We start from the raw sequence: 16061 nt of genomic DNA on the forward strand, positions 1-16061 counted from the left end.
TTTCACAATCCAACGGGTATGATTATGTCTTTTCTATGCATTAGGACGAGTTGAGAGAAAAATACTCCCATCTTGAATTCAATAAATGTGTGTTCTCATCTTCATTGTGTTCCTAATTAGCTGTGTGATCTTAGGTAATCGTTTCATACCCCTCGATATGTTTTCCCTCTTGTCACAATAATAATTGTGTAGTAATGGCAATAATTATAATAGTAATAGTAATAATGGCTCTTATTAAATGCCAGGCTCTGCTCTTGGCATTTTACTGTAAAATAATAGTGTATGATACTCTAAATTCCTATTGGATTGTGAAAAGACATAGTCAAACCACTGCCTTCACTACAGGACCACAAGAGTTTTGCTTTGTTTTCATGTTGGATTATCATCTAGATAGTCTAAATTAATTACTTGGGCTTTTCATAAATATTCTGGTTCTGTTCTTATAGGCACGTGGTAGAATTGTGTGTCCAGTCCCACTTGTAGGCAAATGTGGCCATGGGGCTTGCTTTGGGGAACAAAGTGTTAGAGGAAGTGATACCTGTAACTTCTGACCAAACCTTAATGGCCAGGGTACACACATTCCCCATTCTCTTTACCCATCTTTCCTTCCATTGCGGCAACCAGAATTGTTCCGGAAAGTGGGAGCTTTGTCAGCTGGGTCTCAGACTATGAGCAATGCAGAACAGAATTCCCAACTGAAACCTCATGGTGCCTAAACATTAAATATACCTTTTTTAAGAAGCCAGTAAGATTTGGGGCTATTTGTTACTGAAGCACCAGCTAGCTTATCCTGACTAGTAAGATATCCACTGAGATTCTCGTCCTGTTCTAATTCTAGAGTTTTAAGAATACAAAGACCTCTTCTTCCTCAGGGGTGGGACCCTCTTTGTTTTTGCCATGGGAAGACATTACCCCATGATGTGCAGATGAAGAAGTGATAGGTGACCCTGTTAGTCATATGTAGCATATTTAATTAGGGTACAGAGGAGAGGTCAGGAGATGGACAAGGTTTTTTTTTCAGTGAAGACAGTAACAATCCAGTTCACCCTGTTGTTATTTCAGTTACAGTTTTAGGCAATCTTATGCCCAAATATCTGCACTTGTGGCTATTTTAAAATTTCATCCCTGCTGATTCCTTTGGGTTAAGGTTCTAATGGATCTTATTTAAGTGTCTATGAATGCACTTGCATGCAGGTGTATGATTTTAGGAAGGGCAGTACATTAAGTTATTAGTAATCATAAATAAAAACCAATGCATCAGGTATTATTCATTGGAAGGTAAATGAATGGGGCCTAAGAAAGATACATTTTGGAAAGGAAAAGTCTCATAGATGAAGATTCCCTGGAAATGAAGAACCCAAAACAGCTGAGGTTCAAGATGCCTGAAGTTATTTAAAGACATGAACAAATACTTTTCAAAAGAAGACATACATGTGGCCAAAAGCATATGAGAAAAAGTTCAACATCACTGATCATTAGAGAAATGCAAATCAAAACCACCATGAGATACCAACTCACACCAGTCGTCAGAATGGCTATTATTAAAAAGTCAAAAGATAACCTAGCAATCCCATTACTGGGTGTATACCCAAAGTAATATAAATCATTCTATTATAAAGACACATGCACACAAATGTTCACTGCAGCACTATTCACAAAAGCAAATACATGGAATCAACCCAAATATCCATCAATGATAGACTGGATAAAGAAAATGTGGTGCATATATACCATGGACTACTATGCAGCCATAAAAAAGAGTGAGATAATGTCCTTTCCAGGGACATGGATTGAGCTGAAGGCCATTATTCTTAGCAAATGAATGCAGGAACAGAAAACTAGATACTGCATTTTCTCATTTGTAAGTGGGAGCTAAATAATGAGAACACATGGACACATAGAGGGAAACAACACACACTGAGACCTATCAGAGGGTGTAGGGTGGGAAGTGGGGGGAGGATGAGGAGAAGTAGCTAATAGATACCAGGCTTAATACCTAGGTGATGAAATGATTGGTACAACAAAACTGTGTGACACACATTTACCTGTGTAACAAACCTGCACCTCCTGCACAGGTACCCCTAAACTGGAAATAAAAGCTAAAAAAATAAATAAATAAAGACAAGGTGCCTAGGGTCAAGGGAGGACTGAAAGAGAAAAGAGAATGAGGAGGGAACAGAAAGAATTGTTAATCACTTTAACCCAACTTTAAATGTCAGTCATACCTAGGATTGGTGTGAGTGTTTCATCATTTTTTTGTTCAGTCAATGATAAAAAAAATCAACTTGGCACAAATAAAGGCGTAATGGGAATTATTTGAATAATAAGCATGATGAGTACATAAGCCATGTACTTTTTTCCCTATGCATTTTTCATCGGAATACTTTCAAGACTGCATGCTTCAATTTCAGTGCAGGACATTTGATGTGTAACGTGGTCCTCTGGCTCAGACTGACACTTTCACTACATGTAGGCATTGGCTGGAATTATTTTGAAATTATTATTATTTGGAATTAATTATTTGGAGATTATTTCACATCATTCCAGAATGGGCAATTAGGATCTGTTTTGAGATAAGCTGTGGGTCAATCTAAGGTATGAGTGGCCTTTTGTGTGACCAGCAAAGACAAAGTTGAGTGTCAGCCACCACAGAAGAGGGCCTGCATCTGAGCAGGAAATGTGCCACATGACTGTGTGAGATGTGGCCCTTACCGCCAACAGCAACAGCAAGCCTGAGTGCCCACTCTGCCAGGCCCACACAATCCTCCTCTGAGAACGCTGGCCACCAGACTGCCATGTTGCACAGCTCCTGCGGTGCCATCCACTCCTGCTGTGACTGTGAGGGCTTTCTTCATATAAATACAGCATGAGTGTGCTCCAGGGAGTTGTACAAAGTTGTGGCCTTCTTGGCCCCTAAATTTTGTGAGCATGTTACCTCTGATGCCATGGAGATTGACAAACTTTTACAAGGCATGGGCCAAGTTTCCAAAGCTAAATCTTCTGAGGTCAAGGCAGTGGGAAGTGGGGACTCCCAAGAAGCTAGTGGGTGACAGGAGATGGAGTATGACTTTGAGCTCATGTGGTGTATTGGAGCCAAAGAAGGCCCTGGTGCTAGAATAGGATTAGGAACTTTGAAAAGTGTCAGAACCCCTTCCTTTGCTGGGCAGAGCCAGATAAGGAGCGGTCCTCCTGGGACAAGTCTCAAGAGTCAGGATGGTGTATTTCAAGGTGCCTGAAGGAATGGGACCCATCATTTACACATCACAGGAGTTTAGAGGATGAGAGGGTTAGGTGGGCTAAGTGATGCCATTTCTCCCAGTGTGCTTTTCTTTATTTTCTTTGACTTTGAGCATATATTTATTTTATAATCACTGCCTTAGTCAGCTCAGAATGCTATAACAAATTGTCATAGACTCCTGGGTGAGTTAAACAATAGCAATTAATTTCTCACAGTTCTGGAGGTTGGAATTCCAAAAGCAGGACACCAGCCTGATTGGGTTCTTTATGAAGGCCATGTTCTTGTTTCCTCCCCAGAGGCTGGAGAGCAGGAAGAGAGAAAAGAAGCCTCTCCTGACCCTTCTTATAAGGACACAAATCCCATTCATGATGACTCCACTCTCATGACCTAATTACCTCTGAAAGGACCCAGCTCCTGAGACCATCACATTGGGGTGTTAGGATTTTTACATATCAATTTTGGGAGGACACAAATATTCAGTTCATAATAATAAAAGAAAATAATATCTATTTCTTTTTTGGCAAACTTAGCTCAAGCACATTGATAAAAGAAGTGGCAACTCTATAAATACACACCATGAATTTACTATTTATTATCTACATTAAGTCACAATAATGACAATAAATTACATACATACAGTTATGTTATAATTATAATTTAAAATAATTTATTCACACTAATTATTCATGGTCCTAAGGATTAATGAGCATCAACAATGGCATGGACTTGGTCATCTCTCTCCAGATGGATGTCTAAGGACAGAGGATGTTTCCAGCATCCAGACCATCAAGACACATGAGCTTCTTGTGCCCAAAATTTGGGCATGTCATCTTAACACCTGTGCTTGGTATATCTAATCCCTTAGTAATTATTAACTGAATTTAAAATTTTCATATCAAGTACACCTCTGGTTTGAGGCAAGGTTTTTATTACAGAAATTCATTTCCCTGACCCACCAGTATTACTTTGATGTGTTCTGGTTTGAGAGTTAGAAACCTAAATGCTATCCATGTTTCCAAGCTTAAAATTTTTGTAACAGCCACTATATCCATTTGAAAATGTGGACTTTCAAATTAATTGGTTTGTGCCTCAGTTGTTTGAACTCTAAATAGCAAAGAGAAGTCACATCACATCTGAAGGTCTAGGCAGGTGGGACTTTTAGCCCACATTATTCTGTAGTGGGAGGGGGATTTCTTTATGCCAGTATACGTATGCAAAATGTGAAAAAATTCACATTTTGTATCCTTTCTTCCTTGTATGTTCCTCAACATCCTTTCTCCCCTCTTTCTATGATTCCATAGTTGTATTACTTACAGAAGCTCTGTAAAATGCTTACAGGTATGGTTTATAAGAAAGATGTCATATAAGATGAAGGTGTCGTGTACATAGCTGTACCATGTCAATGTGAAGCATTTTGGGGCATGAGACATAGAATTCTCAGCAGCAAATGAAAATGAAATGAACAAAACATTTTTCAGTTCATTGGAAAGTGATTTCCTGTAGTATCCATGAGGTCAGAAAAGACATTTAGTTTCCTCTAGGAGATGAATCAGAAATGCAAAAATAAATATTAGGTCTAAAATGGTGGTAACTTCTAAACTTGGACCTAAAAGAAAGCTTGAATTCATTAAACTTATTTATAGGTGAGAATATTGATACCTAGATAAATTAAAAGGCTTGCAGAAGGTCTCCCAGGCAGCAGAAGAACCAAGCTCAGAACCCTGGTACCTATCTCCCAGTCAAGTGTCTGTTTCTGTAGACCTTGGGTGTTCATTCTTTTAACTTACCCGGGCCACACTGAAAGATGAAGAATTATCTTGGGCCACACATAAAATATGCTAGCATGAATGATAGCTGATGAGTTAAAAAAAAATTGCAATCTCATAATGTTTTAAGAAAGTTTACCAATTTGTGTTGGGCTACATTCAGAGCCATCCTGGGCTGCATGCAGCCTGCAGGTTGGACAAGCTTGCTGCAGACTATATTGTCTTGCTCTTTCTCCACCAAAGGGTTGACTTTATATGACCTCTGTCTTCCAGTCAGATGTGCTTCATTATAGAATCAGAATTTGGGTGCCATCTGGACACAAACCAGTCTTCCTCCCAATCACTATAAGTGGTATAAGGAGCACTGGAAAAAGAAGGACCATTCTACTGGCTAACTCCACTTGATTAAAAAAAAAAAGGCAACAATTATGAAAAAATTAAGAACCGGACTTTAAAAAGCACTGATATGAAAGCTTTGATTCATGCTCATGAGCAGTTCTAAGCAAATTTTTCGTTCCCAATGCTACATCTTCAGAAACTGAAATGTTCACCAGTTGGAGTTCATTTCAAAGTGAAAATTCCAATTCAGTGAAGTCGAGATGAAGATCTGAGTTGACTTTTGTTTTATGATGACCTAAGTTTCCTATCCATGCCAACTTTTTCCTTTTTCTTTTTCATATATTAATGATGTCTCTTTTTCTTCCTCGAAGTTTTAGCTCCATAAAACACCATATTTAACTGTTCTACTTGTCACATTCTAAACAATTCTCCAATCAAATAGTTCTGCCTAGCACAATACCTCCTCTCAGAAAGCCAAAAACATAGATATGGAGAGAACAAAGTGCAACTGTGTTAAAGTTGTTTAATAGCCCGCCAATAAGTAGCCCACCAATAAGGGGGGCACAGGAGAGACGGTGGGGATGGAGGGGAAAGCATAGACATCCAAATCAAAAGCACAAATTTTGTCTTCAGAAACAAAGTTAAATAATATCTTTTTGAAAAGGATCCTCGGGATAAGAATGCAAAGTGTGACCTAATAGTATAGGCTACAGCATCAGCGTGTCTCAGGAAGAGAAAGCTGTCTTATCAGGAGAAGTTAGATAGATGGATAACTGTTACCATGGAGGTTGTTAGCTGCCCACAGAGAAGCTCTCTGAAAGTTACCATGCATTTTGGGGTGCCCATTAGACAGATAAGGACATCTCACCAGTCCAGTGAGACCAAAGGAGTCCCATTGGTGTGGCCAGAGAGTCTTAACATCCTTGAAAATGGTTGCTCATCTTCAAGTTGCTCCTTATTCTTTAGTGGTCGGAAAAAACAAAGGAATTTTGGTTGGGGGCAGGGGAATATGGAGGCGTCTGGTAAAAAGGGCCTGAAGCTAAGGAAGAGAGTTTAACAATAAGCCATTGATGATGAAGAATTTCAGAGATGAGGCAGAGAAGATACTAATGGAAATCATGGATGGATTTGAGGCAAAGCAGAATGGGATCAGATCAAGGGGCCCCAATAGAAACAGCATTCTGGCTTTTCATCTTTAGGCTTCTATGGAAATATGTGCACCCCGACTGTCGCATGTGCAAATCAGCTGAATGTCACAGAAAGAGATGTGTTCCCTTTTCTATTGAGTTCTATGAAGCACTAGATGGAGGGATGTTTTGAAGCAAAACTAAGGCTTTTCATTTGGTAAGATTCGCTTGTCGAAAATGACAATGACATAACCTGTAATATGTTGCTGCATAGTGTGTCAAGGGTAAAAATGGAAGCCTTGGAGATTTAATTCATTGTTTCTAAATTATGCTCTTATTTGGAGGGAAATTTAGATCTTCATTTTTCATTCATTGTTAGAGTATCTTTCCTCTGCATTTCATGAGCTCTGTCCAGATGACACACAGATATTTGTGACCCTTCTGCTGGTTTCATATTTCTAATCCAGACCTCACTTTACAAACCAGAGTTAGTTTCATTGTCTCTTTGGGTAATTTTCAAATATTGGAGTACATAGGTATGCAGTGAAAGCCTGTACTCTTAAACCCTGCTCACAGAGATTCTGATTAAGAAGATGTGGGATCTGGGAACTTGCATTTGTGACCAACGCTCTAGGTAATTCTGACTCTGATGTAGTTGGCCCACCAGAGGCTTTGAGAAAGTCTGCCTTGCCTCATCCCCTTCCAGTCTCTGTTTACTACTGCTCATCCTGCACTCCCTTTAATTCCCACTGACACATAGGACTCTTCAGGGTCCAAAAGGGGAAAACCTAAGCGCTTCAAACTTTCTCAGAGTCTATGCCATATGCCAACAGCACCCAATAATTCCAATAAATGCCCAACGATTCCAGCTCCAATGCTTCTATTCTTTGGAATCAATTTCTAATTCCACCTGCTCTAGAACATCTTCCTGATCAGGCAAAGTGAGAGAGAGCTCAGCAATAGCTGTTCTTTAGGCAAATCACAATCACCTCTTTAGCCCTTTGCTCCATCAACTACAAAACTAGACAGATGGACAAGATCAATGGTTCTCAGATCTGTTGGGGAAGCAGAGTACCTAGAAGTCTTTGTGAAATGCTGTAGAATATAGAACCATTTACTGACTTCTAGGATATGAACCAGAATCAATTTTACTAAGAGAAAACTTTGGATTTGGCATGGTGGCTCATGCCTGTAATCCCAGCACTTTGGGAGGCCGAGGCTGGCAGATCACAAGGTCAGGAGTTCAAGACCAGTCTGGCCAATATGGTGAAACCCCATCTCTACTAAAAATACAAAAATTAGCCGGCGTGGTGGCATATGCCTATAATCCCAGCTACTTGGGAGGCTGAGGCAGGAGAATCACTTGAACCTGGGATGTGGAGGTTGCAGTAAGGCAAGATGGCACCACTGCACTTCAGCCTAGGTGACAGAGGGAGACTGTATCTCAAAAAATTAAAAAAAAAATAAAGAAAGAAAATTTGACCATGCAATATAAAATAACAGCCATGACTATCTGAATGGCAGATTTCTTTCCCAAAGATGGCATACCCACCTGTATATCCTATCTCACATCTCCATCTTATAATGTGACTGACATTCCTTTTATTGAGAGGTTTCTTTATATTCCCACTCCTTTAATCTGAACAGGAACTTGTAACTGCCCTGATCCACAGAGTATAGTGAAAATGATAGTTTGTGACCTCCAAGGCTAGGTCATAAAAAGAATACAGCTTCCATCTGTGCCACCACCACTGCCTGCTTCTCCGATGGGAAATGGTTGGAGACATTTTAGAGAAAAGGCATGACATTATTTGTGTTTTTAAAAAATAACTTTGGGCCGGGCGTGGTGGCTCACGCCTGTAATCCCTGCACTTTGTGAGGCAGAGGCGGGTGGATCACGAGGTCAGGAGATTGAGATCATCCTGACTAAGATGCTGAAACCCCATCTCTACTAAAAATACAAAAAATTAGCCAGGTGTGGTGGCGGGTGCTTGTAGTCCCAGCTACTCGGGAGGCTGAGGCAGGAGAATGGCGTGAACCCGGGAGGTGGAGCTTGCAGTGAGCGGAGATGGCGCCACCGCACTCCAGCCTGGGCAACTCAGCGAGACTCTGTCTCAAAAATAAAATAAAATAAAATAAAATAAAATAAAATAAAATAAAATAAAATAAAAATAACTTTGACGGGTTAGTGAAGAATGGCTTGTATGGACAAACATGGGATCTGGGAGGCCTGCAGGAGTTATTTTAGGAAATAAGTTGTAAAGATTTGGAGAAAAGTATTATAGTAATATTAGATATAAAGATAAGTGGATAGACTTGGAATATGCCTTAGAGTGAGAGTTGACAGGATTTGTCAGTGGATTTGTTATGGGAGGAGGTGGTGAGAAAGAGGATTCTCTTACCTTTTTTGTCTTGATCATCTGGTCAGAAAACAGAATCATCTACTGAGGTCGTTATGGTAAAGGAAGGAGTAACTTTGGGTTGGGGAAATAGTTTGGTTTTGAGATCCTACTCGTCATCCAAGCAGATACTTCAAATCCAAGGAAAGGTACACAAGTCTGGAGTAGAGGAGATAGGTCAAGTCTAGACATGTATATATAGCATCCTTGGACTGGATGAGATCAAGGAAAGAATTGGAGTTAGGAAAGAGAAGTGGGTAGAGGCAAAGCCCTGGACAATCCCTGCTTGGAGAATTGGTAGAGAAGGTGTAAAGGAGTAAAAGTAAAGGAGTGTAAAGGAGAAGGAATATATTTTCCTTACCAATTGCCAGGGTCTTGGCTGACACTCCTGTAACAAAAGATAGATTAACAAGAGAAAAGCATAATAAATTTATTTAACCCAAGTTTTACATGACACAAGAGCCTGGAGTAATGAAGACCCCCAAACCCAGGGAAAACTCTATTTTTATGCTTAGGTTTAATGAAGAATGGACAGCCCTGTAGAAGTACGATTGGACAAAATGGGTCTGATTTAATGGGAACAAACTGAGGAAGAATCCAGCAAGGCTTACCTGTTCAGATGGATCTGTGGCTTCCAGGTATAGGGTAGGATGACTGTCACATGATGGCCTTATGCCCTATTTTTAGGTAAGATAGGTCATGGAATTCCTTCATGGCCAGCTCTTACACAGAAAAGCAGAGAAAGGTCAGAGAGTGACCTTTCTGCTTTTGCTGTCTTCTCAATTTCCAAGGTGTCATATTTTGAGGTTGAGTATTCTGAGCTTCAACACCAGCAAAGGAGGCCGAGAAAGACATCATTGACGTCAGAGAACCAAGAGAGCCGGCATGTTTATATGCTGATAAGAATAAATGAATACAGAGAAGAAAGGCTGCAGAAGAAAGAAAGAACCATAGAAACATAGTCCTTAAGAAGGTGAGGGAGGAGAGAGTCAGAGTGGAAATGGAGGGCTGATCTTTCAGAGGAAGGAAGACCATCTGCGTAACCAGAGGAGAGACAGACCATACGTGTGCAGAGGCTGCAGTTGGTAGACCTGACGTGGAAAGATGAGAGAGTTTGGGTGAGTCCTTTCTCTAAACCCACTTGTGTGTCCTTATGTTCTTACGGAAAACCTGTTTGTCAAACTCAGGTGGTCCTTGGAGAGTTCCATTTGGCAACAATTGAAGGTGTCTGGATTGCAGAGTTAATGAACTTAGAGCTAAAACTGTCACTGGGTAAATGACAAGGTAGATAATGCTTATCTTTAGAAATGCTCCCTCCCCCACTCTCCCACCTCCTCATCTCTTTGTTCAGTGTTCTCAATGTCCTTTGGTAATTCAAGTCAAAAAAGAAATCATTAGAAAGACTTCTGTATACCAAGCTGCAAGGACAAAGTGTCACCCTTCCCGGCATTGTTTGCCTTTTTAAAGAGAGTTCTGGGAAAAGAGAAGACAGTTCCTAATGCAAGTCCCCAGTGGAAGAAATTCAGGCATGGGGAAGATTTGGAGGGAGTGGCTTTTCAACTTCCAATCCCGTAGGGACAAGGATCATCAAAGACTTACAGGATTAAGAAACAAAACATCAATCAACTGTATACAAATCTGATTACTATGCACAGATGCCTTCTGTTTTATCTTTCAAGTATTTAACTTTGACATTCTGTGAACCATCATGAAAGAGAGGAGAAGGAGAAAGGAGGAGGGAGAAGGAAGAAAGGGAGGAAAGGAAATATTAGCATAGTTGATTGACTCTAGCTAGCTATGTCATAATACCTCTCTAAGAGTCAATTTATATATTTAGTTGTAACTCTGGTTAGAGTATTCAAACATTGTAATTATAATGCGTTCTAGATCAGAATGGACTTGGTATAAAGGTTGGTTTTGTTGTCACCACTAGTCATTGCACTTGTCTTGAATAATAAGGTATAAAATTCCAGATAAAGCATTTATGTGTGTTGTATCAGAGGCAAAGTGAAAAACTATAACTTGGCTATTTCATAATAGGGAGAAAAGCAGAATAATTCTAACAATAACAATAATAATGATGACAATACCAGTAACTCTCATATTGAGGACCTACTACGTGCTTCGCACACTGTTAGGTAATTAATATTATCCCATTTATTTATTTATTTTGAGACAGAGTTTCATTCTTGTCGCCCAGGCTGGAGTGCAAGTGTGTGATCTTGGCTCACTGTAACCTCTGCCTCCCGGGTTCGAGCAATTCTCCTGACTCAGCCTTCTGAGTAGCTGAGACTACAGGTGTGCACTGCTACACTCAGCTAATTTTATATTTTTAATAGAGATGAGGTTTCGCCCGCCATGTTGGCCAGGCTGGTCTCAAACTCCTGATCTCAGGTGATCCACCCACCTCGGCCTCCCAAAGTGCTGGGTTTATAGGCATGAGCCACCATGCCCAGGCTGTATTATCCCATTTAATTATTCTCATTTCACTTGTAGATTTTTTTTAAAAGTTCATGATTTCATAAAATAAGTACTCATAAAGACTGGTGAGAAATAATGTGGCCCTCCAGACTTGTGAAGGCCAGAGGACAGTGGTGTTTAACAGCAGGATTGGTCAAGTGCAAAGTATGTGTGTTCACTGTGTTGATTTCTGCAACAACGGTCCTTTCTCCACTCAGGTCAAATGAAACAACATACTTACCCTCTGCATTTACACTTTTTTTTTTTTTTTGAGCCAGGGTCTTGATCTATTGTCCAGGCTAGAGTTCAGTGGGTGATCATGGCTCACTGCAGCCTCAAAATTCTGGGCTCAAGTGATTTTCCTGCTTCAGCCTCACAGGTAACTGGGACTACAGACACATGCCACCATGCCTGGTTAATTTGTTTTTTCATTACTTTTAGAGACGGGGTCTTGCTACATTGCCCAAGCTGGTCTCAAGCTCCTGGCCTCAAGTGTACCTCCGGCTTTAGCCTTCCAAAGCTCTGGGATTATAGACGTGAGTCATCGGCCCTGGCCTTGCCTTTTTGTCTCAGTTCTGAATCTTTGAATTTTTCCCAGATTCTTCACTGATGGTGAATGCTAGGGACTGGAAATAGTATGTAGGTCAAACTACCTTTATGGCAGAGTGGCAGAGTGTGCTCACCCAACATAAACCTGCAGCTGGCCTCTTGCTATTAACCAACAACCAACACTGAAGAATATTTTAGCATCTTTGATGCACAGAAGCCAATAGCATCTGAGTCACAAAACCTGAGTTTGGATCTCACTTCTGTTATTTATTAGTTGTGTAGCCTTGTGCAAGTTCCTTAGCCTCTCTGATACTCAATTTCCCTATTAGTAAATTACGGGAATTCTGACGTTCTTGTGAGAATCAAATTAGAGAATGTATATGAGCACCACAGTTTATAATTGAAAGAGACAATGAATTTGCTTGGTTTTAGTACCTTTCTGATTTGGAAGGAAGAGAGAGAGAAAGGGATGGGGGGAGAAGGAGGAAGAAGTGATGGAGGACTGGGAAATGTTTTGTACATATGAGAAATGTTTGATTACTGGTTATAATGATGAATCAGTTTCAATTAAAATAATCACAATAAATAGCTAACAGTTTTCTCTTCCCTCACTCCCAATAATTTCCAATGTCTGTCCCACCAACACTTGTGTAAGGAAGTAAGATTATAGATTACAGTATCACCTTCCCAGGGTAAATCTTAATAAGGAGGAAAAAGAAAGCAACATGGAGTTTTGGGATGATTCAAAAACTGAACAGTCAGCCCCCGAATATCTGAGAACTGGCTCCTTCTGCAGTGTTGCCACATGCTAGTTAGCGAGCTGGCTGGTGGAGAGCACACACGGGCATGATGCACCCAACACCCTCACCCAGCGCCAAACACAGGCAGGGGTACTTGACCATGACTTCTTAAAATCTAAGAAGGTTTTAAGTTCCGGAACAGTCTGCTCTGCATTTGGTGCAGTATACCCTGGGTATGCTCATTGTGTATGCTTCATACATGTTTAAAATATAGGTCTGCCATGCTTTCTAATGACTGAGGGGAAAATGGGGCTACTTGTCTGCAAACATCACTTAGTTGAAGCAGAGTTAAGAAAATATTTCTACTAGAAATTCTGAAAAAGTGTCCGTGGGATGATGTTTAGGCTATGAGTTTAGAAACAAGCAATAATATAATTAATAAGTGAAATATATTTACGTTTTGCTGGGGTTTGTTTTGCCACTTTGAATTCTGAATAAACTGGTGTCTGAACTCCCAGAAGAACCAGCAAAAATAAATAAATAAATAACAGCTTTCATTTGTGTATTGTTCTGGATGCTACTGCAATGGAATAAATAATGCTATCAATCAATGCTTGTGATATAAAGGCTGTGATTTCCTTTACTCTCCAGCGGAAACCACATGCCTGGGGGCCCATTAGTACAGGGCAGATGCCGATACAATTTAAGAAGAATGTGGCATGGAGAATTAAATGCTTTCCGAGAATGAATGAGATCAGCAGCTATCATATACATTTACAGACGCTTGGCCTTTCTCTTCAGTCTGCAAATGGAGTCAGGTGGTTTTCCCAGAGGTCACTCTGTCACCTTCTTCATCACACAGGAGGTGAGAACTTGGCCCTCATCCAGGCATCAATGTAGGAGTGGGCACCTTGAACTGCTTCAAATATTGGTGTGAGGCTGTGGGCTGAAGATTCCTGTGAACTCAGCCCGTATCCCTTGCTGGGCTCTGTCACCTCATTGAACCTGGCTAATTCTTTTCTTTTATAATTTGTCAGGTTATGGGGGGTGTGTCACCTTTGGAAATAGCAAAATGAATGTTCGGATCGATTTGCTGAAGTCTGTCTTCAGGCATGCATGAGTGCAGGAGGTGCCATGGGGGGATAAGGATGGGGCAGGACACAGGGTCTGGCTATTTGAAACGGAGCCAGTGTGCTTGTTGTAGAAGGACATCTCTGTTGTTTTGATTCAGAGTTAACAGGGAGCTGAAATCCTAATGCCCAGAGCAGACGCCTGTTCTTAGGGTCATGACCCGGCTTTATCCACATATATTCCTGAGATCAGAATCATGCTGTCTCCGTGAATTAGCCTAGAGGGAATTGCTAAACATTCAGAATGTAAAAGACTCAATGACCAAAAGCGCACGTGTTCCCTCACTGTGAGAACGTGAAGGGAAAGCCTTCAGGTTTCATCTTCAAAACAGCTCAACACCCTGGCCCACTCTGCCCAGTGACCCATCATGTGTTATTTCTTTTAGGTCATCAGGTTCTGCCAAAGTGCAGGGCAGGGAAGGAGAATCAAAGGAAGACTCAGCAGCAGTGGGGGTGAGGATGGGACTGGGGAGGGCGAGTTAAGAGCAGCCCGGAATGAGTAGTGCAAGGCTGAACCTTTCTCCTGGGGCTCAGATTTTTTTAAATGGTCTCTTGGTATTGAAATGACTGCTTTGAGGGTGAATTTTTCTTTTTTTTTCCCCTGAATTTCATTCATGTAAAATTATTTCCCTACAAAGTATCTAGAAAAGAGGCTTGTTGTTGTTAGAGGAATGTTTCCTTTCTGAATGTTCAGTAAGCACAATTTCACTACTCTCTTCAGCCATGAAGTCTTCTAGGTTAGAGACTGTGCAATTGTTCACCAAACCATTTCCCATTTTCTCCTGGACACACACTACACTGCACTTCCCATCTTTCTTTGCAGGGAGGTACAACCATAAAACTGAGTTCTGTTCAATGGAATGTGGGCAGGAACGATGTTCACCACCACAATCGCCACCAGACCTGGCCCATAAAACCTCCTTTGCAGTCCTCTGGATTCCCTTGTTGCTGTCTGGGAGCAGAAGAGCCAGGGGATAATGTGGGAGGGAGCCGGGGGAAGGTCTAACCTGAGTCCTCAGACCTCAGAGATCTGTGGACAGAATTCAGGAATCTGAGACTTTGAATGGGGAAAAAATGAATCTTTCGGCCGGGCACGGTGGCTCATGCCTGTAATCCCAGCACTTTGGGAGGCCGGGGCGGGCAGATCACGAGGTCAGGAGATCGAGGCCATCCTGGCTAACACGGTGAAACCCTATCTCTACTAAAAATACAAAAAGTTAGCCGGGCGTGGTGGCGGGCTCCTGTAGTCCCAGCTACTGGGGAGGCTGAGGCAGGAGAATCACTTGAACCCGGGAGGCGGAGCTTGCAGTAAGCTGAGATGGCACCACTGCACTCCAGCCTGGGTGAAAGAGCGAGAATCTGTCTAAAAAAAAAGGCATCTTTCCCCTGGTAAACTGAAATCTAGTATATTTTTTCTATTACAAATGAAAGCCACAAACTACAGCAGAATTAATAGTACCTGTCACCTATAGACTTTGGCACCAATAGAAATAACAGGTACTTTCATAACACATTACAGTTGTTTGATAAGATCACAAAATGCTGTGTGATTATCCCTACTGGGACATTGTGGTTATTACTTATACTTGCCTCTGGATCTTATTCTAATAAGGCAGCACCTATATCACAATTTCTTAAATATTTAGATAACAATATTTGAATATCATTGGTTTTGTAGTGCCAAGCAATTCATGTTATACATTTAAATATATTATTCTGAGGGTGGTCCTTAAGCTTCATCAGGCTGTTAAATGAGTCCCTAGCACAAAAAAGTTTGACTCCCTGTCTTGGAGTTGGTGGGGCCACAAAACAGAGGAATCCTGGATGCTTGAATGACTGCTTAGGGCAGGCTTCTTTCCCTCCCTTTCCCACTCTCCCATCAATCTGCATTAAACTCAGACATGAGTGAGAAATAACCAGACATTTGCAATGGCTTATTCCAGCAGTGAGTCTACGACTGACACAATCCTAGAGGAAGATGAGTAGGGAAGAAGTTAACATTGTGAATGTTGATGTGAACATTTTGAAACTCAATTTTCTAACTCTAACTTTCATGCATTTGCCTGCTGGGCCTTCACCTTTGTGTCCTCAGTGATGAGTCATTTATGGTTCAGCAGAATGAAAGCAACTTATTCCCCAAGAGCGTTATACCAAGCACTCTTACAGCTGCATCAAAGTTCAGCTTGAGAAGGGACACACAATCGAGCTCGTGTGATTCAAGGACAGGATTTTAATTGTTCATAAAGCTAGCATGCAGTAGTATCTGTCTACGTACACCACAGTTGTGTAAAAAGACAGCTAACCAGCTCTGCC

This window comes from Rhinopithecus roxellana, chromosome 3 (assembly GCF_007565055.1).
Source record: "Rhinopithecus roxellana isolate Shanxi Qingling chromosome 3, ASM756505v1, whole genome shotgun sequence".
Classification (NCBI taxonomy): Eukaryota; Metazoa; Chordata; class Mammalia; order Primates; family Cercopithecidae; genus Rhinopithecus; species Rhinopithecus roxellana.